At 43.9% G+C, this 14,715-nt stretch overlaps 2 pseudogenes; both read right to left on the minus strand.

The window, feature by feature from the left end:
* Positions 1-3,865: 3,865 nt before the first annotated feature.
* LOC132087240 (cytochrome b-like) lies at positions 3,866-4,669 on the minus strand (annotated as a pseudogene).
* Positions 4,670-10,442: 5,773 nt separating this feature from the next.
* On the minus strand, positions 10,443-12,940 carry LOC132087226 (cytochrome b-like; annotated as a pseudogene).
* Between the last annotated feature and the right edge of the window lie 1,775 nt (positions 12,941-14,715).

A 14,715-nucleotide genomic window follows, 5' to 3' on the forward strand; every position in this document is an offset into this window, starting at 1 on the left:
TGGACGCTCCTCTGTCAGGTTAACAAGATACTTAATACTGTGCTTGTTTGATTTGACGTATATTGGTGGTTTGTTCATAATGTACAGATGTAAGCTTGTGTCATAGAGGGAGGACCCTGGTTACTCATTCTAGCACTATTTCTCCTATTTGAATATAGGTTAGCCTGTTAATGGGGAGGGAGTCATAAGGTTCTTATATTTTTGTAATGTAGAGCTTTAACGCACTCTTTGTTGATGGCTGCTTGAGGGCCCACAATGCAGTTGGAAAACCCAGTATTTATCTGCTCAGAGAGATTGTATTCTTTTTTAAAGGAGCTGTACCTCCTTTAAATGGCCCTTAATTCGCTTCATTAGGGTTTGTAGGTTTTCCTTGGAGAAGAATTAAGAGTGAACTTAGATTCGTTTCACAGGCAACTAGCTATCACCCAGCTCAATTGGCTTTTCACCTCTACTGACAAGTCATCCCACTCTTTTGCCACAGAGACGGGTTCGCTCAATAATAGCTGCTCGTAAGTAGCTCACTTGGGTTTCGGGGTAGCAAACTTAAATTCATTTTGTATTATTTTTCTTGCTAGACCATGATGCAAAAGGTACAAGGGTTGATCTTTGCTGTTTATAGCTTAGTTTTCATTATTATTTCATCTTTCCCTTACGGTACGTGGTCTCTATCGCGCCAATGGTGTCTTTTCTATCACCTATACTGGGAATAGTGAATGCTTTAGTTGGGTGCGGGGGAGTAGCTTTGTTATTCCAGATCATGTCAATTGGGCTAGAGTTTGGCATCAAGACAATCTGGTGTTAGCAGACATTTTTCAGGTGTAAGTTCAATGCTTTTGCTGAAGCTACGTCTTGGTAGCCTAAGTGCACCTTCTGGTACACTGACCTTGTTACAACTTACATCATCTTTGGCTAAGTAGCTTATTAGTTCATTGGGGGGGCGCCTGCGAGGAGGGTGACGGGCAGTATGTAGGTGCCCCAGGGCCAGCTTAAAGAGGGCTCCATTGTCCCACTCTACTGCTAAATCCACCTTCCAGGGGTTATTTCATACCCCTTTGCCGCTATGTTCTAACATAGAAAATGTAACACATTGCTACCTTTCCATAGGCTATACCTTGACCTGTCTTGTTAGCGTGGTGGGGCTATTGAACTCACTGTTGAGCTTTCAGGGGAGGTGGGCTGGTGACAGCAGTATGTAGGCTGTTTTGGCAAGGAATGGTCAGACATATCGTGGATCATTGATTACAGAACAGGCTCCTCTAGGTGGCTTTGGGGCACCGCCAAGTCCTTAGAGTTTTACGCGTTGGTGCTTAAAGCATCAGGAGGATGCTTTAGTAGGTGTAAGCATCAAGATTTAGGGCCAGGCATAGTGGGGTATCTAATCCCAGTTTGGGCCCTGGCTTTCGTGGAGTTCAATTAATCGTTGTTCTAAGATCTTCTTTGATGGGGAGGCCTTTTTGGCATCTTGGGCTTGTGACAACTCAGTTGCTTTTTAACCTTTGCTACTTGGATAGCATGTGACCACTCTTTATGCCGTTATAAAGTTAATTTGGGTCTCCTGTATGACTGCGGTGGCTGGCCCAGGATTTACCAACCCTGGATATGCTATGGCTAAGTCAAGTTTACACTCATTGCATAATATTAACTACTGCTGATTACCCGTGGGGGTGAGGCAATTGCAAGGTATCTTGGGCTACGGTTGTGGTGAGCCTGATGCCCGCTCCTATCTCCCTGATTGAGGTGTTCAGGGCATCTACACTGGAGCGCGGATACTTGCATGTATATACCTAGCAAAAACTAACAGTAAGGTTAGGACTAAGTCTTTTGTCCTTGGGTGCGTGTGGCAGCCATCTTGACATCTTCAGTGTCATGCTTTCTATAAGCTACAAGGACGTGAAATTTGGTGGGTAGCTGGTTGATGGTTTTTCATCATGACTTGTGGTTTGTTTCGGTTTTTGGAGAGGGGCTAGCTTTGGGAATAATATTATGTTTGTTTGGGGGTGGTTAGGGGAGTGTTGATGGTGGCTGGTTATTATTTTTGACAGTAGGGAATATAGAGGAAAGTTAATTGAAAGTGTATTGATGGTAAGTAGTTTGGACAATGTAGGGATATGTGGCTTAGTTATTTGAAAAAAAAAAGTCTAGATAAAAAAACAGATGCATAAAACGGAATTTAAATGTTAATTCCTAGTGAATGATAAAATAATTACTATGTCTGGCAACCATTACACTATCTGTTGTCTAGAGGTAGGTAGCGCGCCCTCCATGAATGGGGTCAAAGTGCATCAGTGCCAAGTTTGCGACAACCTTATCCGTTAGATCATGACATTCTGGGTGTTAGGGGATTCATATGCTTGGCAGTCATGTCATGGACATGTCAAGAGGAAGATAACACCTGCTCTGCACTTGAGGGGCTTATTGAAGAGACGCTAAAAGAAAACAAGTGCAAGAGGTCGGGATGCCGAGGTAATGAAGTTAGGGAGGAGTATTCAACCGACCACTTGTATCTGTGAAGGGCAAGGAGGAAGGAATGAAGCAAGTTATGATCCTGAAGTTACAACCAATAGCGCAAAAGAGCAAGTATAGGAGAGGTATGTGCTTGACGGCAATAAACTAAAGCACATATGATGTTGATAGCTCAGTTCTCGTGAGAAATGCGATCAAAAGATAACCATGTCTGGCTTGGGAGTGCTTGAAGGCTTTTGGCTGAGAATATTACCTAGGAGGTGGGTGAATCCTGTAGACTAGGGGAATTCAAAGGTGTACTGGGACATTCCTCGTTCTCTAGGTTGGGTGTTGCGTACATTAGGTAAGATCCTGGGTCTTTGGGTGACACTTGCGGCTTGGACTTGGGTAGAAATACTTGGGTTGTATGGTACCTGAAGCAATAATGTGCCTGGTAGGTAGGCTGGACGAATACCATCCGTTTGGGTTTTTGGTGGAAGAGCTTGACGTGTAATGTGGATTATCCTACATTTCATGAACTGTCTGATGGGGCAGAGAGTGCGATGCATTATTATACATACCCTGAAAGCAAGAAGAAAACGTGCTGGGTAGGGGGGGAAGGGGGGGGGGGGTAAGGGGATGGGGGAGGGAATGAAGGACGTATTTAGGTGTTCTTATAGTTAAATTTTGTAACGACTGCTTTTCAGGCCGTAAATCTCAGAGAGAGGCCAAGTGGGAATTTATGATAGAATCTGTTCTGTTTTTCGGGCTGAGTTTTGTTCTAGGGGGGTTGGCGGTTGCATTAACCTGTCTCCTTACTATGGGGTGTTGGGGCTGGTCGTAGCAGCGGTTGCAAGGTGCAGATGACTAGTGAGTTTGGGGGTCCCTTTTGTTTCTTTGGTACTTGTTATGGTTTATTTAGGGGGAATGTTGGTAGTGTTTGTGTATTCAGTGTCGCTGGCAGCGGATCCTTATCCGGAGGCTTGGGGTTGCTGGGGTGTTGTTGGTTATGGTTTTGGGATGGGGTTGGTTGTCATGGTGGAGCTTGTTATAGGGGGTGTGTTGGGGTTGTTGATGGACGAGGGGATGGTGAATAGTGGGGATTTGTTGTCGGTCCGGTTGGATTTCAGTGGGGTAGCTGTGTTGTATTCAGAGGGGGTGGGATTGCTTTTGACTGGGGGGTGAAGGTTGTTGTTGACTTTGTTTAGGATGTTGGAGCTTGTGCAGGGGTTGTCTCGGGGGGCGATTCGAGCTCTTTAGCAGTAGGGTCAGGAAGTAGTTTAGTGAAAAATGCCAGGTTTGGGAATTGGAGCAGAGGGTTTGAGTCCTTTCTTCCTGAGGTGTGTGGTGGGGTAACTCTAAAGAAGGGGTTTAGTCTTCAATCTTTGGCTTACAAGACCAATGTTTTTATAAACTATTAGAGTTAATTAAAGTTTAAGTAGCTTGTTTTCTAGGGCGGCCGCAAGGGGGAACAGAACTAGAATGATTGTGAAGTATGTGAATGAGGCTAGTTGGCCGTTGATGATGAAGGGGTGTTCTACTGGCTGGCTGCCTACTCAGGTTAGGATGAGGACATTGGCGACTAGGGTTCAGAATAGGGTTTGTGATAGGGGACGGAAGGGTATTGATCATAGTTTTGATGTATGTAGTAGTGGGGTGAGGAACAGGATGAGGATTGAGGCAGCTAGAGCTACTACGCCTCCTAGTTTGTTTGGGATGGATCGGAGGATGGCGTAAGCAAATAGGAAAGATCACTCGGGTTTGATGTGAGGAGGGGTGACTAGTGGGTTGGCTGGGGTGAAGTTTTCTGGGTCACCTAGGAGGCTGAGGGAGAATAGGGCTAGTGAGACAAGTAGGGAGAGCATTAGTACGAATCCTAGGATGTCTTTGATGGTGTAGTATGGGTGGAAGGGGATCTTGTCACAGTCTGAGGGAATGCCTAGCAGGTTGTTTGAGCCTGTTTTGTGGAGGAAGGTGAGATGGACAAGAGTAAGGCCTACGATGACGAAGGCAAGGAGGAAGTGGAGAGAAAGAATCGGGTCAGTGCAGGGTTGTCAACAGAGAACCCGCCTCAGGCTCACTTGACTAGTGTTTGCCCGATGTAAGGGATGGCAGAGAATAGGTTTGTGATTACTGCAGCTCCTAAGAATGATATTTGGCCTCACGGTAGGACATATCCTACAAAAGCAGTTGCTATGAGGGTTAGGAGGAGGATGACTCCAATGTTTCAGGTTTCTTTGTTTAGGTATGTGTCGACGGAAGGAGACCAGGACATCAATTAGATCATCACAGGCCCGATTTTATTGATTAGTACAGCAGGGTAAATACAGTTCATAATGAGCTTCATACATATTGCAAAAGTTGAGCTCAGGATTGGTTAGTTACATATCAGCAACTACGCCTACTTCTGCATTCTTATGGTTATACTTTTGATACTTTCTACATATTCTCAGGAAGAATCTCTCTTCCCTATCCTCATGTTGCAGCAAGGGCAGTCTTTCCTTGCCTGTCATTGATCACCGACTGCTGACTTCTCCTTTCAGCTTACTGACTGCTGACTTCCCTCTCTCAGCTTAACCAGCAGCATTATGTCAGCATGGCCTTTCTCAGCTAACCAACTATTAATAATATCCTCCACAGGTATAAGCCGTAGTAGAGTCCTCGGCCGATGCGTAGGTAGATGCAGATGAAGAAGAAGGAGGCTCCGTTTGTGTGGAGGTTGCGGATGAGTCAGCCGAATTGTACGTCTCGGCATATGTGAGCGACAGAGGAGAAGGCTAGATTGGTTATTAATAATATCCTCCACATTTCCCCCGTTTTCTTCTTGAGCAAGAAGACTAGTGTGCCAGGTTTTTGCTATTGTACGGCTGACCATGTTTTGAATACAGTTAAAGATACAAGGCAAAATAAGCAAAAACAGTAAAATTACACCCCGAAGTCCTATGGCATAGATCACAATGTTCCTCAGCCATGGCCCAAGTCCTAAGCTTTTAAGCCATTCACCAATTCCTAATCCTTCTTCTTCCTTGAGACTGTGAAGTCCCTGTTGCAGTTCTTTTATCTTAGTGGGAATGGACACCGAATGATCAGACAAATTCATGCAACACATTCCCTCAAACTCTTCACATCCATGCCCTTGTGCTAAGAGCAAAAAATCTACAGCAGCTTTATTCTGCAAAACAGCATGGTTAACACTCTGCACATCTGCGGTTAGCATGTCTAGAATTTGTGATGTCTTGTTTAGCTCATCCTTTGCCCAGCACCCTAATTGCTTTGCTAAATTCATAGCTTTATTGGCAGATCCTCCTGGCAAGATAGTTGAAACTACCACTTGTTTGAATGTACCCCAAAACTGTGGATCTCCTATCTGGCTGCAGTCTAAGTCATGTATGCTACGTCTCTTCCTGTTTGAATTTAGACTCAGCTGCATTAGCAAGGATACGTTAGGGTGAAACAATGACAATTTCCCCAAATGACAGGATCCACCCTGTGGTTTGGCTGGTATACCATTCCACGCCCTGTCTCCACAAATCAAAAATATTCCTATGGGTAATTTCATTGGTGCGGTGATATTTGTGCCGTTACATTGACTGTAATGCTGCGGAGAGAATTTACTCACATTCAGGGATCAATCTAGGGTGGCCCATGTTTCTTTAGGTTGGTTTAAATTCTGAGCATCCGAAAATTTGAAGCTAAACGATCCGCCAGCTGTCGTGTTAGACATACTGGCGTTTGTACTTCCAAAAAGATCCAATTCCTCAGGAGGAGAATGCAAAGAAGTGTTAAGTGATTGGATTAGTAAGCATTGGCGATAACCATCACTCTGACTTGCAGTATACCCTTGTTGTACTGGCAGTGTGATGTTTGACATGTTAGACATACATAAGGTTTGATTGTTTATCAAACTGCAAAATTCTCCAGGAGACCACAGCGGAAGTCCCACCAGGCATGTTCGAAATGGGTTAGTGACTCCTCCAAGACTAAGACAAAGCGATGATTGGTTAGTTTGATTAGCAAGTGTCACCCATAAATTTTCTCTTGGTTGACTAAAGTGTGTTATTCCTACTGCTTCACTTGCTACAGCATTGAGCAGTATAACAAGAACAAACCTCATTTTTCTTTCTGCTTGCTTTGTTTTTCCTTTCTTCGTTGTCTTTTCCCTGGTTTGCTAGATTGTCTATTGTAAGGCTGAGTCAGTTTTTGAATATACTGATCTAACTCTAAATCAGCATCCTTGCTTACAGGTATAGCATGAGGTAAGTTTGAAGGCTCACTGATATCCTTACTCAGATGAAATCATTCCCTTTTTTGCCTTCCTTTTCTTATCTATCTTCAATCTTGCTGCTCCTAATTTTACTGGTCCTGCCACTTGCAAACTCAATTTTTGCAACTTTTCAATGCAGCAATCTAGTGCTCTATCAGGATTCCTCTTGAAGGGTCCTACAATTGAATGCTGTGTTAAAGGTACTAATTTCCTACACCTTATAGAAACTATGCGTGATTTACTTTGAACCTTAATTCTATTCACAATACATTGTACCTCCCATCGATAATAAGCAAGAATTTTCTGTTCAGGAGACTCATAAAGATTTAAAGCTATATATGCATTTTGCCCTGTTTGTCTCCTTAATTCATCTTGCCAGCTTTTACCCCACGTGTACTCGTGCTCACAAGTGTGACACCACAAATCCCACAATAATGATTGTTCTATCCAAAAAGTTCTATCACAACCCCCACAACGTAGGGCTATCCAAGCAGCACAATGTGGATTGTGACAGTCAAGGCAATGTTCTTTCGCTGGATTTGTTAAATGAAAGGTTGATAATGAGTCAATAAAACCAATCAGCTCCTGGGCTGTCCGGTAGTGATGTGTCAGTGCTCTGTCCACCGCTTTCGAGTACCCCTTCAATTGTAACAGTAGTGGTTGTAGGACTAGAAGCAGTTTTTTCCCCAGTCGCTCCTTGTCCTTCTCCGTAAGGCGATCCACCAGATGCTGCATCAAAAACAGGTTTAGTCCACTTAGCAGGAACCCACAAAGGCCCTGTAGGTGAGGAAACACAAAGATACCCCCAACCCCAGTATAACACTTTTGCAGGTTTTTCCCATAATCCTGTACTCGGGTTCTTATACTTGACCCAGACCTCTGTTTCCTTAGTAGTTTCCTGACTTGACCTCGGGTGATGTTTAATTGCGGGGGGGGTATCGTCTTCCCCAAAAATACATAAATGGTTAATCACATACAGAACCTTAGCCAAACATGCTTGTGGATCTCTCAAATCTTGATGTTTTTCAATATACTGCTTAAGGGTGCCGTTTGCTCTTTCCACTATTGCCTGTCCAGTAAGGGAGTATGGAATACCTGTCACATGCTTAACAGACCACTGATTCAAAAATTTCTAGCACTTACTAGGACTCTAGCACTTACATAAGCTGGACCATTATCCATTTTGATACTCTTTGGTACTCCCATAACAGCGACGCAACTTAACAGGTGTCTGGTAACGTATAAAGCTTTCTCTCCTGCCTGAGCCGTAGCCCATATGTAATGACTATATGTATCTATAGTGACGTGCACATGCTTGACTTTACCAAATCTAGCTATGTGTGTAACATCCATTTGCCATTTCTCATTTATTTCTAAACCTCGAGGATTAACCCCGATGCCTAGACCTATTCCACCATTATGATAACTACATGTTGGACATGCTCTAACAATGGCCTTAGCTTCTGACAAACTCAGCTCAAAGTGTTTTGCTAATCCTCTTGCATTTTGATGATACCTACTATGTGCTTCTCTGGCCAATGTATGCTTATCAATAGGACAAGAATTATCAATGGGTAGGGTAACCAATTTATCTGCACGTTCATTCCCTTCTCCTAAACCTTCAGACCATTTATGACTCCTAATATGAATCACAGAATACGCTGCTTTTCTCTCCCGTAAAGCTTTCCTTAACTGTATCAGTAACTCATACAATCATTTATTATTCACTTCCTTAATTGCCGCTTCCTCTATCCGTCTGACTACTCCTGTGACATACATAGAGTCTGTGACCACATTTAAAGGTTCCTGTAAGTTGGACACTGCCCATACTACTGCTAACAATTCCAGAGTTTGTAAGCTATCTGCAAGGTCTGCTGTGAGGAGTTGATGCTTCCATTGTCCTTTTTCTTGCCAGGTGACAGCAGCACGCCTTGATTTCTTTCCTGCATCTGTAAAAGCTGTAATAGCTCCTTCTATGGGTTATTTTTCTCTCAAAGGTCGAGTGATCCAGTTCCATTCTGTCATCCATTGCAAAACTCTAGGCACTAATTTGCTAGTCTCTACTTTAGCAAATGATATCAATAATGCTTCCTGTAAATCCTTCGAATTAATCAAGTACCAGTCCAAGGTTTCTTCTTCCATAGGCAATCTAATGCTAGCAGGTTCTCTACCATCCACTTCAAGAATTCTGAGACGCCCCTTTTTAATTAATGCAGCCAATTGTTCAATTTTTGAAGATATTGTTTTCTTATGCTGTAGTGGTGGTGACAACCATTCCAACACCCGTATCTCCCCCGTTTTCTTTTGTAGTTGAGAGAGAGCACCAGGCAAATGGCAAGGGCTATTCCAAATAGTAAGGTCAATGGGATGATCAAGTTGTCGACGAGACACATACCCTTGCTGTACACAATTACTAATTTGCTGCAAAGCAAGATGATGCTCCTTTGTCAGGTGTACAGGAGTAGTAGGGTCAACGCCCTTTAACAAAGGCCAAAGGGTTTCTAATAAATGATTTGGTATTCCCACAATGGGCTTCAGCCACTGTAAGTCTCCCAGCAACTTCTGTGCATCGTGTAGAGTCTTAATGTCCAATTGTAATTCAAATTTTTGAGGTATTACTATCTGATCCGTCAAAGTCCATCCCAAATATTTCCAGGGCCTTGTAGTTTGAATTTTCTCTGTAGCAATAACAAGTGAATATGCAGCAAGAGTATTTTTAATGCTGTTAATCTGTAAAGAGGAGAATGGCTGTTGCTGTGCAAACAAAATATCGTCCATGTAATGATATATTATAGTTGCTGGCCATTTGCGACGTAGTGGCTATAATGCAGCATCAACATAAAGCTGATATAAAGTGGGGAAGTTGCACATGCCTTGCGGAAGAGACGTCCATTCAAATCTTTTATCCGGTTCTCCACAATTTATTGCTGGTAAAGTAAAAGCAAACCTCTTCATATCATCAGGATGCAGCCCAATAGTGAAAAAACAATTCTTTAGGTCAATAATTAAAAGTGGCCAGTGTTCTGGAATCATAGCTGGATTTGGAAGACCAGGCTGTAAGGCCCCCATTGGTTCCATCTGGTCATTTACAGCCCTCAAATCATGTATCAAACGATATTTCCCTGATTTCTTTTTGATTACAAAAATAGGTGTATTCCAAGGGCTCGTGGATAGTCGTAGGTGTCCCTTTGTATATTGTTCCTTTACCAATTCATGGGCATGCATAAGACTCTCCCCTTTTAATGGCCATTGCTTAACCATCACCGGTGTATCCGTTTTCCAGGTGAGTGGAATGGGGAAAGTCCAAGCAATGGCAATTACCCCAAAGGGTGCTGATTAGTTAACACCACTCCCAATTGTGTTAAAATGTCCCTTCCAATTAAACAGGAAACTGTAGGAGGCAGTTGAACAATTGAAAACACAGCAGATACTTGTCGATTCTCAATGCACACAGACAAAAGCGGCGATCTGCTTGCCAATGTAAATCCTCCTACTCCTGTGAGCATGTTTGATGATGGAAATAGAGGCCAATGTTGTGGCCACGCTTCTGGAGAAATGATGCTGGTATCTGCTCCTGTATCCAAAAATCCATAAAGGGTTATGCTTTGATGCCCATAAGTAATTAAAACCTTTTGCTTTGATCTATTTTGTAAATCCACAGTCAAAAGTGTAACGCCAGTAGAGCCAAAACCTTTTTCATTCCGTGTTTGCCCAGTAAATGATTGTATTCCCGATGTCATTTGTGATAGTGGTACCAATTGTGTGATGCGTTGTCCTTTTGTAATTTTAATCGGAGGATAAAGGGTGTAAACCAGGTGAGATGGACGAGAGTAAGGCCTACGATGACGAAGGCAAGGAGGAAGTGGAGAGAAAGAATCGGGTCAGTGCAGGGTTGTCAACAGAGAACCCGCCTCAGGCTCACTTGACTAGTGTTTGCCCGATGTAAGGGATGGCAGAGAATAGGTTTGTGATTACTGCAGCTCCTAAGAATGATATTTGGCCTCACGGTAGGACATATCCTACAAAAGCAGTTGCTATGAGGGTTAGGAGGAGGATGACTCCAATGTTTCAGGTTTCTTTGTTTAGGTATGTGTCGACGGAAGGAGACCAGGACATCAATTAGATCATCACAGGCCCGATTTTATTGATTAGTACAGCAGGGTAAATACAGTTCATAATGAGCTTCATACATATTGCAAAAGTTGAGCTCAGGATTGGTTAGTTACATATCAGCAACTACGCCTACTTCTGCATTCTTATGGTTATACTTTTGATACTTTCTACATATTCTCAGGAAGAATCTCTCTTCCCTATCCTCATGTTGCGGCAAGGGCAGTCTGTCCGTGCCTGTCATTGGACACCGACTGCTGACTTCTCCTTTCAGCTTACTGACTGCTGACTTCCCTCTCTCAGCTTAACCAGCAGCATTATGTCAGCATGGCCTTTCTCAGCTAACCAACTATTAATAATATCCTCCACAGGTATAAGCCGTAGTAGAGTCCTCGGCCGATGCGTAAGGTAGATGCAGATGAAGAAGAAGGAGGCTCCGTTTGTGTGGAGGTTGCGGATGAGTCAGCCGAATTGTATGTCTCGGCATATGTGAGCGACAGAGGAGAAGGCTAGATTGGTATCTGCTGTGTAGTACATAGCTAGCAGAAGACCTGTGACGATTTGAGTAATTAAGCAAACGCCTACTAGATACCCAAAGTTTCATCATGTTGAGATGTTTGATGGCACTGGGAGGTCGATTAGGGCGTTGTTGATGATTTTGAGGATTTGGTGGTTTTTACAAAGGTTGAGGGCCATTGGTTATTTCTGTATGTGGATATGAGGATGATGAGAATGGATAAGGCGAATGATCCTAAGTAAGCTTTGATTAGGCCTGAGTGGAGGGTGGTGGCAGTTTTGGTTGCTATTAGTTGCAGGCTGGCTAGCCCCTCTGGACCTAGTATTTTGTATCAGGAGAGGTCAGTTAGGTGGGATGCGATGTTTTCTCCTCCTTTGAGGAAGTTGGTTATACTTAGGCAGTGGGTTAAGGGGTTAAAGTATCCTAGGGATGTTGAGAAGTTTTAGAAGGGAGCTTGTTTTGTGAGGATGAGTGTTTGGTCTATTTTTGAAATTTCTAGAACTAAAGCAATGCCTAGGGCTGTTACAATTAGGGAGGTTATTTTAATAGAGGGTGGCATGGTTATTGGAGGGGTTTTTGTGGGGATGATGAATGAGGTGATGAGGAATCCTGCCAGGATGCTTCCCAGCACAAGGCGAGTGACAGGGGAAGTTACTGCGGGGTTGTTTTCACTTACTGGGGTCAAGGGCGGAATTCAAACAAAGCCGATCTGTACTAGTACGGTTATGCGGATTGTGTGTACCGTGGTGAATGATGTGGCTAGAAGGGTTAGGAGTAGGGCTCAAGTGTTTGAGGAGGATGTGTTTAGGCTTTCAATTATTTGGTCTTTTGAGTAGAATCCTGCTAGGAACGATGTTCCTGTTAGGGCGAGGTTGCCGATGGTAAGGCATGCAGTGGTTGTGGAGAGTATTTTTTGGAGTCCTCCTATTTTTCACATGTCCTGTTCTCCATTTAAGCTGTGAATGATGGAGCCTGAGCATAGGAAGAGCATGGCTTTGAAGAATGTGTGAGTTGAGATGTGGAGGAAGGCTAGTTCGGGTAGGTTTAGTTCAATTGTGACTATTATTAGTCCTAGTTGGCTTGAAGTGGAGAAGGCAATGATTTTTTTAATGTTGTTTTGGGTGAGGGCGCACATGGCTCCAAATAGTGAGGATAAAGCTCCTAGGCAGAGGCACAGGGTTTGGGTGGTTTGGTTATTATTGAATAGAGGGTGGGTTCGGATAAGTAGGAAAATTCCAGCAACTACTATTGTGCTGGAGTGGAGTAGGGCGGATACGGGCGTTGGTCCTTCTATTGCAGCTAGGAGTCATGGCTGGAGGCCGAATTGAGCGGATTTTCTGGTTGCAGCTAGGATGAGACCTAGTAGAGGTAGTGTAGGAGATTGGGATGGGGTAGGAAGTTGTTGGATTTCTCAGGTGTTTGTGGTGGAGCCTAGTTGTGCTATGCAAAGGATAAGTCTGATGTCTCTGATTCAGTTGTAAAGTACGACTTGGAGGGCGGCGGTGTCGGCCTCTGCTCGGCTGTGTCATCAGCTGATTAGTAGGAAGGTTATGATTCCAACTCCTTCTCAGGAAATCAACAGGACAAATAGGTTGTTGGCAATGATTAGGATGAGTATGGTGATTAGGAAGAATAGTAGGTAGTTGTTCCCAGAATTCAGGGAAGATTCTTTCCTTCTACAGTTTCTCCTGAAATAATCTGTCTACCTTGACCCTTGACTGAGTGCTAAAATAGTGATCTTCCCATTGCAATGAAATGCAAACTCCAAAGCAGTGAGTGTCTGCTCAAGAACCATGGAGATGCTGCTGTGCTGTTTCACAACAGAAATGCCAGAGCTCAGAGGGATTTTGGGGAAGATTTTCTGGGCAACAGTTTCCAGCAAGTTTAGAAGAATTGGTGCATGCAACTGATTTTTTTTAAAAAGTACCTGAAGGAGAGGATTTTAGAAGCATTTTTATGGTTTTGGTAGAACAGTAGCATTGAGTGTTAAAGAAGAACCTGCATTTTCTTGGTTATGTTTTTAGTCATTTACTGGCAAAACAGGCCAAATTGTAGGCACAACCAAGAACATTGTCCTGATCTCTTGCTGGCTGTGTGAATGAAACGTGTCTCCTGGAGGGAAGTTGGCAAACAGGAAATCAGCTTGTTTGGGTTTACTTGTTCTGTGGGATTCAACAGCCCAGGCAGTTTTCTCACAGCATCTGACTCATTTCCCGTGCCCACTACAGGTCACCTCAGGCGTGTATTCAGCGGTGCTGATTCTGAGCTGAGTGAGAAAGGGACATTTCATGTTCCTGGTGTTTAAGAATTCTAGAGCTAGCTGTCACCTTGGCCAGTAGCAGTAGAGGACCGGCTAGGGAGACCGAAAGAAAATCCATTTTGATGCCTTCAACAAAGGTAACAAAGGCGTAAGTGGATAGTTCCTAGTTTCCCTCTCAGAGTCCTGAAGAACTACAAACTCAGTTTTGCAGAGAAAATGTCACTTGCGGACAGCAGCCAGAGGAGAACACTGAACTAAGAGCAACATCCCAGAGAGTAGAATTAGCCCAGTTCAATTTAGTCAGAGAGACTGAGAATTCTATTCCTGTCAATTTAGTGACATCTTAGAAGATGCAGTTGTGGAACAAGAAGGCCATCTTGAAAAGGTGGATGCTGTATTTGAAGTCAAACAGGCAACTTTTTGCCTGGAGAGCTGCGTGGGCCAAAAGGAGCCAGGGGTGGTGGCCTTGAGTACCTGAAGATGAGACAGCGTGTGGCCAGGTGGCCAAGAAAGCCAAGGGCATGGTGGCCTGAGTCAGCAGCAGTGGGGCAGCAGGAGCAGGGCAGTGAGTGTGGCCCTGTGCTGGGCAGCGCCACGGCCACAGCTGAGGTCATTCTTGGAGTTCCTCTTGGATCCCATGAACAACAGGCTTCGGCCCACAAGGAGAATTTGTGCTGCTTTGTGATGCAGGAGAACTTCCCAGGCTCTTTTGCATTTGCTGTAGGGAAGATTGGTTATTGCTTGGTATAAATTCACAGACCAATACAGAGCGTTTGCTTTGTCTTGTCGGGGCATGGTTGCCACCTCGTCATAGTGACATCAGAAGGTTGCCTTGGTGCATGGAAGGCCTGAGTGTCAGAGCAGCCCTAGGCCTTGCCCAGTGCAGGAGGAACCTCGTGTATGAGTCATTTTTCGGTGGGCACTTGCACACTTTCAAACGCCTTGTTTTTTCTGGTGTTGCAGCACAGCCTGCAAACTTGCAGAGCAGTGCTATAATGATTCACCATCTTGCTCCTGCGCTTTTTGCTGTATATGGTGTTTCCTTTTCAATCTACTATTTGACTCTTTTTTCACATAAGTAGAGACAAGATAAGAAGAGCAAGAGCCGTTTTTCCCCTGACT

Source organism: Ammospiza nelsoni, unplaced genomic scaffold, assembly GCF_027579445.1.
Source record: "Ammospiza nelsoni isolate bAmmNel1 unplaced genomic scaffold, bAmmNel1.pri scaffold_55, whole genome shotgun sequence".
In the NCBI taxonomy this organism is placed as follows: Eukaryota; Metazoa; Chordata; class Aves; order Passeriformes; family Passerellidae; genus Ammospiza; species Ammospiza nelsoni.